This window comes from Prionailurus bengalensis, chromosome X, assembly GCF_016509475.1.
Source record: "Prionailurus bengalensis isolate Pbe53 chromosome X, Fcat_Pben_1.1_paternal_pri, whole genome shotgun sequence".
NCBI classification, from domain to species: Eukaryota; Metazoa; Chordata; class Mammalia; order Carnivora; family Felidae; genus Prionailurus; species Prionailurus bengalensis.
In genome coordinates, this window is record NC_057361.1 from 83,558,768 (window position 1) to 83,568,468 (window position 9,701).

A 9,701-nucleotide genomic window follows, 5' to 3' on the forward strand; every position below is an offset into this window, starting at 1 on the left:
ATTTGGATGCCTTGTATTCCTTTTTCTTGTCTGATGGCTGCGCCTAGGACTTCTGGTACTATGTTGAATAAAAGTGGTGAGAGTGGACATCCTTGTCTTGTTGCTGACACTAGGAGGGGAAAGCTTTCAGTTTTTCCACATTGAGTATGATGTTCACTGTGGGATTTTCGTATATGGCTTTTATTATGTTGAGGTATGTTTCCTCTGAACCAACTTTGTTGAAGGTTTTTACCATAAATGGATCTTATAATTTGTAAATGCTTTCTCTGCATCTTTCTAAATGATTACATGGTTCCTTTATTGTCACTGAAAAATTGTTTATTCAGGGGTTAATGGTTTATATAGTTAGTTCAATATTTATGTAATTTAAAATTATGAATTACCTGTGAGTAATCTAGATATCTACAATACAGACATTTGTGTAAACTACTATATTTCTTGGTATTTAACATAATTGGACTTCCCTAACTTCCAATTATGAGTCAAATAAAACATTAAACTTTCAAAGTTACACCTTTGGGAGTTCACAAATTCCTAGTTGTTCAAGTTTCTATATTTACCTATATACCTTCTTATAGGAGGAAGCCAAAACCCACAAATAAAAAGTTTTAATCTGCCCTTCACAATGGGTACCAAATCATTATAATGTACACTTTAAATATCTTACAATATTGTCCACTATGCCCCAATACAATAAAGCTGAAAAAAATGAAATCCCGCACTAAAGTCTTAATCTGAACCAATGCTGAGTAATAGAGCAATAGAAGGCCTTTTATTCATCGCATGAGCAAAAATATAGAATATGTTTTTAATTAATTTTCCCCTAAAGAGAATATACTTTGTATTTAGATAAATAAGAGATTCGATGTTGGGAGTTGCTTTTGGAGAATGATCAATCAGCGCCTTATCAATGGAAGGATACTGATACAAGGGACCATCGCCTCTGGGATGCATTAACTAACCTTGGTACTTCCAGTTACTTTAACCATAAATCGGACTTTTCAGCTTCAATTTGAAGAATAGCCATTGTCTTTTCATAATTCTTTTCAGGGCCATCGAAGAACGTTCTGGAAATCCATCTTGATATAGGATGCTTGAAACATTCTGTTTCAAGTATTCCAGGATTTGGCCTTCTGGTATTTCTGCTAACTCAAGCTTCACCAATGAATATATTCACCAGAGTTATGCCAATTGCTACTGGAATCCCACTCAACAAAAATGTAGAATTTCATTAAACTCAAATAACACCTGTCATAGAATCCAGAAGGTTTGGTGATAAACAGTCTTTTCTCATTGTTTCCACTGTGTCGCACTGAGCTTCAGTCTTCAGAAAGCCATGGGTGAGGAAGCCCCTGAATCCAAGCTGAGTGCCGAGACAGTGGCCAGAGAGAGCGGACACTGCAGTGACAGAAACCCACTGTAATGAACTCATGACCACCATGGCTACTGCAAGCAATTCTGATCATATGGTTCTTATCCTTTCTTTTATTAAAGTGGTAAATCACTTTGGTTGATTTGTAAATATTGAACCACTCTTGTATCCTATGACTAAACCCCCTTGATTGTGGTGAATTATTTTTTAAGTGTATTGTTGGATTTGGTTTGATAATATTTTCTTGAGGATTTTCACACCTATGTTCATCAAAGTGATTGGCCTGTACTTTCTCTCTCTCTCTCTCTCTCTCTCTCTCTCTCTCTCTCTCTCTCTGTCTCTCTGTAATGTCTTTATCTGGCTTTAGTATCAGGCTACTACTGGCCTCCTAGAATGAATTTGGAAGATTTCCTTCCTCTTGTATTCCTTTTTTGGAATAGTTTGAGAAGATTAGGTATTAACCCTTCTTTAAATGTTTGGTAGAATTCACCTGTGAAGTCATCTGGTCCTGGACTTTTGTTTCTTGGGATATTTTTGTTTAGTTTTGTTTTGTTTCATTACTGATTCTGTTTCATTGCTGTTAGTTGTTCTGTTCAAATTTTCTGTTTCTTCCCGATTCAGTTTTGGGAGGTTACATGTTTCTAGGTATTTATCCATCTCTTCCAGTTTGCCCAGTTTGTTGGGATATAATTTTTCATACTATTCTCTTATAATCCTTTGCATCTCTGTGATGTCAGTTGTTATTTATCTTCTTTCATTTGTGATTTTGTTTATTTGACTCCTCTCTCTTTTTATGATGAGTCTGGCTAATGATTGATCACTTCTGTTGATTTTCCAAAGAACCAACTCCCAGGTTCATTGATCTGTTCTTTTGTTTTTTGTTTTGTTTTGTTTTGTTTTGTTTTGTTTTGTTTCTATTTCATTTATCTCTTCTCTAATCTTTATTATTTCCTTCCTTCTATTGGTTTTGGATTTTGTTTGTTCTTTTTCTAGTTCCTGGAGGTGTAAGGTTAGATTGTTTACTTTTAGATTTTTCTTGCTTCTTCAGGTAGGACTGCATTGCTGTAAACTTCCTCCTTAGGACAGCTTTTGCTGCATCCCAAAGATTTCGGATTTCTGTGTTTTCTTCTTCTTTTATCTCCATGTATTTTTTTTTAATTCCTCGTTTATTTATTTGTTAGCCCATTCATTGTTTAGTAGCATGTTATTTGACTTCCATGTATTTGTGCCAGTTCCAGGTTTTTCTCTTGTGGCTCATTTCCTGTTTCACAGCATTGTGGTCAGAAAAGGTGCATGGTGGTATGACTTTGATCCTTTTGAATTTGTTGAGACTGTCTTGTGGCCTAATGTGTGATATATTCTGGAGAATGTTCCATGTGCACTCGGACAAAAATGTGTATTCTGCTATTTCTGGATGGAATGTTCTGAATATATGTGTTAAATCCGTCTGGTCCAAAGTGTCATTCAAAGACATTGCTTCCTTGTTGATTTTCTGTTTAGGAGATCCACCCATTGATGTCAGTGGGCTGTTCAAGCCCCCTACTATTATCGTATTATTATGAATTGCCTTCTTTATGTTTGTTATGAACGGCTTTATGTATTTGGATGCTCTCATGTCAGGTGCATAGATATTTACAATTGTTATATCTTCTTGTTGCATTGTCCCCTTTATGATTACATAATGTGCTTCTTCGTCCCCTCTTACAGTTCTTGTTTAAAATCTATTTTGCCCAATATAAGTATTGCTACCTTGGCTTTCTTTTCATATCTACTTGCATGATAAATGTTTCTCCATCACTTCATTTTCAATCTGCATGTGTCTTTAGGTCTGTAGTGAGTCTCTGGCAAGCAACATATAAATGCGTCTTGCTTTTTCACATTTCTGTCACCCTATGTCTTTTGATCAGAGCGGTTAGTCCATTTACATTAGAATTAGAGATAGGTAGGTAATCATTGCCATTCTGTTACCCAATTTATGGTGGTTTTTGTGGTTTTTCTCTGTTCCTTACTTTTCTTGCTCTCTTTCTTCACAGTTAGTTGGCTTTTTTATTGATAAACTTGGATTCCTTTCTCTTTAGTTTTTGCTTATCTGTTACTGTTTTTTTTTCTTTTACCGTTCAGCTTGTATATAATATCTTGTGCAAATAGTTGATGGTTGCTTAAGTTTGAACTCATTCTTTACTCCTCTCCCCTCACCCCACGTTTTAGGTGTATGCTGCCATACTTTACATCCGTGTGTTTTGAGAGACCCTTTGACTGTTTTTTATAGATGTACTTATTTTTACATCTATAAAATGTAGGAAGCTTTGATGCTTCCTACATTTCTTATTTCTGCTTATGGTATTTCCTTTCCTTATTTCTGCTTATGGTATTTTTACATCTATAAAATGTAGGAAGCTTTGATGCTTCCTACATTTCTTATTTCTGCTTATGGTATTTCCTTTCCACTCAAAGAATCCCCTTTAACATTTCTTGTAGGGATGGTTTAGTGATCATGGATTCCTTTAGCTTTTGTTTGTCTGGGAAACTCTTTATCTGCCCTTATATTCTGAGTGATAGCCTTCCTGGATACAATATTCTTGGCTGCAGATTTTTTAGTTTCACCACTTTTGTTTGTCTGGGAAACTCTTTATCTGCCCTTATATTCTGCCCTTATAATATATAATAAATATATATTATATATTTAGTTTCGCCAGCTTTTGTTTGTCTGGGAAACTCTTTATCTGCCCTTATATTCTGAGTGATAGCCTTCCTGGATACAATATTCTTGGCTGCAGATTTTTTAGTTTCGCCACTTTGAATATATCATGCCACTCCCTTCTGGCCTCCAAAGCTTCTGTTGAAAAATCCACTGATAGCTTTATGGGGTTTACCTTATATGGAATTTTCTTTCCTCTTGCTGCTTTTAAAATTATCTCATTACCACTGCTTTTTACCATTTTAAGTATTATGTGTTGGTGTTGACCACTTTAGGTTGATTTTTTGGGGGGCCGTCTGTGCCTCCTGGATCTGGATTTCTCTTTCCTTCCCTAGATTTGGGATTTTTTTTCAGCTATTATTTTTTCAAATTAATTTTCTGCCCCCTTTTCTCTCTCTTTTCCTTCTGGAGCCCCTATAATGTGAACGTTATTACGCCTGATGGTGTCACTGAGGTCCCAAAGTCTGTTTTCATTTTGTGTTTTGTTTCCTCTCAACTGTCCAGCTTGGTTGCTTTCCATTACCCTGCCCCCCAGGTTGCTGATACGATCTGCTTCATCTAGTCTACTATTCTTTGTATCTGGTGCATTTTTAATTTCAGTTATTGGGTTCTTCATCCCTGATTGTTTCTTTTTTATGATTTGTATCTCTTTGTTCAGGGTCTCACTGAGGTCCTCCAAACTTTTCTCGCATCTCATGGTATCTTTATGACCATTACTTTCAATTCTGTGTCAGACACACTACGCAATCCCCATTTCACTTAGGTCTCTTGCTGTGATTTTGTCTTGTTCCTCCATTTGGGACATATTCCTCTGTCTCCTCATTTTGTCTAACTCTCTGCGCCTGTTTCTATGTGTTAGGAAAGTTAACCACATCCCCTGCTCTTAAAACTAGTGGCCTTATGAAGAAGTAACCCTGTAGTGCCTGCAGTGCAGTGTCCCCTATTTACCAGAATTTAGCGCTTCAGGGTTTCTCGTATGTTTGTTGTGTGCACCCTGCTCTTGTGGTTGAGCTGCTTTTTCCTTCAGTTCAGCCATCCACAATGGCGCTCTTTGCCTGTGGTGGGCAGGGCTTGGTCCCTGTGTTGCTGGTGGGCCAGTCTGGGGCCACCTTGGGCTTGATTTGATTCAGACCAGGCATCTCCCAGGGATACACTAGCACTGAACTACAGGGCACTTTCCCTGTTTTGTCCCCTGAGAAGCTTTCCTTGATGGGCAAGGCCTGCAGTCAGACCCCCTGTCTGCCCACAGCCCACTGCTGGGACCACAGTCTGATTGTTGTGTGTGGTTATGTTTCTCTCTCCCCAGGGCAGAAGTCACTTTGGGGTGGCACTGGCCCTTCTTGGGGCTTCCTGCAAACTTCCAGGCTTGTGGCACTGCTTTACATAAGCTCCATCCAAGAGAGGATTGGAGGGGGTGGATCCATGGAAGCGTGGGGGGCTGGGGAGGGGAATGGACTTGCAGTGTTAGCAAGGTTTGCATGGGTCTGCTGTGGGAGAGGACCTGGAGCCAAGGCCCGATTGGAGGGGGCATGTCCACAGTGAAACACGAGGGCTGGGTGTCCTGTCAGCAAGTTAAGTAGGGAATGTCAGCACCTCACTGGTTCCTTGTTTGTTCCCCCAGGTGGCTGTGTGTTCATGCTGCGGTGGGGGGGAAGGGAACTGGCTCCCACCAGCTCCTTTGTTTGTGGGCAAGTCCCCCACACATCCTTGCCCTTTCAACACATGCTCCGAGATCAGTAAATAAATCTCCCTCCCATGTCCCCATGTGATTTTCAAACTGCCCCTTCTATGCTGTATCTCCACAGGGCTGTTTGTTGTCCTGTCTCTTTAAGGGTGGGGACTCAGTTCCCCCTCACCATGCTGGGTTTAAGTCCCACTGGTTGTACAAACTAGTGAAATTTGGCCCTTCTGGTTTTTGCAGCCAATGTGATGAGAATTTGTCTTTCCTGTGCGGGCTACATAGTGTGAGAGTCTATTTCTCTCCCCTCTCCACACCTGGGCAGCCCTCTCTCCTGAGGGCAGTCTCGTGGGTCCACTTAGTACCCCACTGCATCTTCACCCTTCCTACTTTCTTTCATCAGCTTCTTCTCTATATTTAGCTGTGGAGAGTTTCTTCTGCAAGTCTTTGGGTTGTCTTATGGGTTATTTACACTGATATGAATGTTATCTGGTAGTATCAATGAGCCAAGGTGAGCTTAGAGTTTTCTGACTCCACCATCTTCCCGGGGAGTCTCTTAACATTCTTCTTCATAGGCATTCAGATGTTTTAGTAAGCATTTCTCTTAATAAGTTCTTGAAAGTGTTTTTTTCCAAACCATGAAAACTGCATTTTATATGAACACAACTTTGAAAGAAACTATTTTATATTTCTAACAACGCTGTATGATAGTGCCTGTTTCCCCACACATTACAAATGTGAATCATTGCTAATCTGATAGGCAACAAATCGTCCCTCCTGGTTGTTTTCATTACAACTCATGTTTGCTCCCTGCATAGAATTGTACCTTTTCAATGGGACATAATCAATTGTCACAGCCCTATGTTATTTGGAATTCAGAGTGTTTCTCATATTCCCAATTATCAACACTTTGTGGATGGCACCTGACTGTGCTGAAGAGCACAGTTCATGTGGCTTTTGCACTGGTGAGCCAAATGTGTTCTCCTTGAGCAGAGAACACTGTCTTGGGAGAAGTCTAGTTCATGGGAAAAACTGGTAGGGAATTATCAAGATGGCAATCTTTAGAACCAAATCCTACTTCCATCCTTAACTATGCCCTTAAGTTAAATTTCTATCAGGGAAATTGTTGGTGTGAAGGATGTACACCTCTGTAGCCTTTTGAGAAGTCCCACCATACCGACAACCAGAAATATAGTTCCTGAATAGTCCCCTCAAAGAGGAGCCTCATGAGAAAGGCCACAGGGCAGTGGAGAAAATAGTAATGTTAAGGTCATGTCACACAGGCCAGGCCCTGGACTCTATTCTTGGATTCCTCATGCTTTTTTGTAATCTCTTCATCCTCTTGTACCCTCCTGTAGCCTCCGACTGCCTCCCCTGGGACCTCTCCCTGTTCCCAGCTAACCACTAAACTTCTGTCACCATTAATTTCTCTTAAAAAAAAAACACCCTTCTGTCAATAAAACTGTACAGAATGCACTTTTGTTTTCTTGCTTCTTTCATTCAACTTAACTATGTGTCAAGCTATCCATTTGTTGCATGGTTGGATAGTTCCTTAGTATTGCTAAATAATATTCCACTATATGTATATATGACGATTTGTTTTAGCCATTCATCTGGTGATGGACATGTGGATTGTTTTCGGCTTGAAGCTCTTTTCAGTAAAACGGTTGTGAATATTTGTATACAAATCTTTACATGGATAAGATTTCTTCTGTAGGGTAAATACATAAGAGTTCAATGGCTGGATCATATGGTAGATGTTAGATGAACAATGTAAGAAACTACCAAACTAGTCCTAGAGATTTTGTATCATCTTTAATTCCCACCAGCATTCTATGAGGGTTCCATCCTCCACAATGTTTAGTATGGTCAGTATTGTTAATGTTGGCCATTCTCACAGGGGTGTAGTGATATTTCATTGTAGTTTTAATTTACATTTCCTTATTAACTAACGATGTTGATCATCTTTTCATGACCCTATTTGTCACTTGTATAATCTCTTGGATGAAGTGTTTGTTTAATTGTTTGCTCATTTATTTAATGGCATGTCTATTACTGACTTAACACGCCAGGGATTTTCCATATTTTGGATTCAGGCTTATATTTTCTATATTTTGGATACAGGTCCTTTATCAGATAAATGACTTGCAAATATTTTTTTCCCAGTCAGTGGCTTGCTTTTCATTCTCTCAGCAGTGTCTTTGGAAGAGTAGACTTTTTTTTTTCTTTTCATTTTGAGGTGGTCTAATTTATCAATTCGTTTATTTGTGGATTGTGTTTTGGGTGTGGTATCTAATAAATCTTCACCTAAGCCAAGGTCAGAAGGATTTTCTTCCATGTTTTCCTCTCCTGTGTTTTCTCCTATGTTTTTATAGCTTTAGGTTTTATATTGAGGTCTATGGTCCATTCTCATTAGACTTCTATATGGGGTGATTATATGGATCGCCGTTTCTATTTGTTTTTATAGTCTAGGTCGTTTTGCTATCCATACGTGAATTTTAAATTCAGTTGTTGATTTCCAATAATAATAATAATAATTAATAACAATAATAATGATAAGGCCCACTAAGATTTTGATTTGGATTGTATTGAATCCATAGATGAGTGTGGGGATTTCCCATCCTAACAATTTTTGTCTTAACAATAGTGAGTTTTCCAACCCAAAGATGTGGAAAAATGTCCCAGAGACAGACTTTAGATCTACTACAGAAAAATAAATCACTAAAATAAAGTTGTTATGGTACTTTCCATTTGGTAGGTGTGATTAGAATTGAGTTTGTTGAATTGTGGATTTTTTCTTCATTACCCTTCCGTAAATCCACTTCCGTGAATTCCTGGAAACTTGAATAGTAAAAGAGAAAGTGGGACAAAGCATGCATGTATTGGGGTCTGTATGCATGTTTGTAATTATGTATGTTTGCATGCATGTACGCTTAAATCGGTAAAACCGTGAGGAGTATTTATTTTGAGAAATAGGTGGTGTTAATTGCTTCACATCGTGTCTGTGCTATACAGATCTTAGTAATATTAGGAACGAAAAGAGAGTGGTGGTGGCTTGTTGTTTTTCCAGCATTCTTGGGTGAGCATGGCTTCCATGGTGACTGTGCCTGCTGTGGGATTTGGCGCAGACTGAGCTTCCATTCAGGGCTCTTGCCTGAATCACTTGTTACTATGATAGTTGGTCAAGTGTTGTTTTTCTAATTCTGTTATTCCTTCTGGATATAGTTGGCATCTGACTGTATGGTAGACCTTCCCTTCTGCTCTAAGGTTTATTTAGTTATGTGCTCATTCAAGTATTTATTTATGTCAGAATGACCCATAGATTCTTATTTGTCCCAGAGTGTTAGCATTTGTTACTCTATTTATTTTGATTCTGGAATTGTCCCAGAATTGCGCAGTGTTAGCTCTTCAAGTTGGCCTCTGCATCCATTCGACACCTCCTTACATTTCTTTGAATATGTACTTTGTTCTCTGGGCCTATTTCTCCATGCGTAGAAAGGAAGTAGTGATGCCACCTCAGCAGACTACTTTGAGGACTTGAATTGACAAAGTCTGAAAATAACAACCCACTATGTGTGGCATCTAGAAAGCCCTCAGCAAATATGATTAGTTGCCCATTCCAGCTTTGTCTCCTTCATTCTGTCAGTGTGATGCCTCTGACATGAACATCATAGCATGACTTCCTAGAGAAAATACTTGGATATGGAGCTGCAAACAGAGATGAGCCCACATTTCCATGATGTGAGAACTTCAGTGCCACTGCCGTGTGCAGGAAGAAGCTGTGGAATGGAGCTGACAAGGAGGCACAGTGTCATTGCACAGCTTCCAGTGACCTGAGTGGAGACAGGCAAGCACGTCCTCACCCCTTTCCTCTGCCTTTCACGCATTCTCCTTTCCTCTCCCCTTCCTCTCTATTCTATGTGCTCTCTGATCTCCTGACTCTCCCTTTTAGT

At 39.1% G+C, this 9,701-nt stretch overlaps 1 pseudogene; it reads right to left on the reverse strand.

Annotated features, from left to right (window-relative positions):
* Positions 1-729: 729 nt before the first annotated feature.
* Positions 730-1,441, reverse strand: LOC122477113 (annotated as a pseudogene).
* Between the last annotated feature and the right edge of the window lie 8,260 nt (positions 1,442-9,701).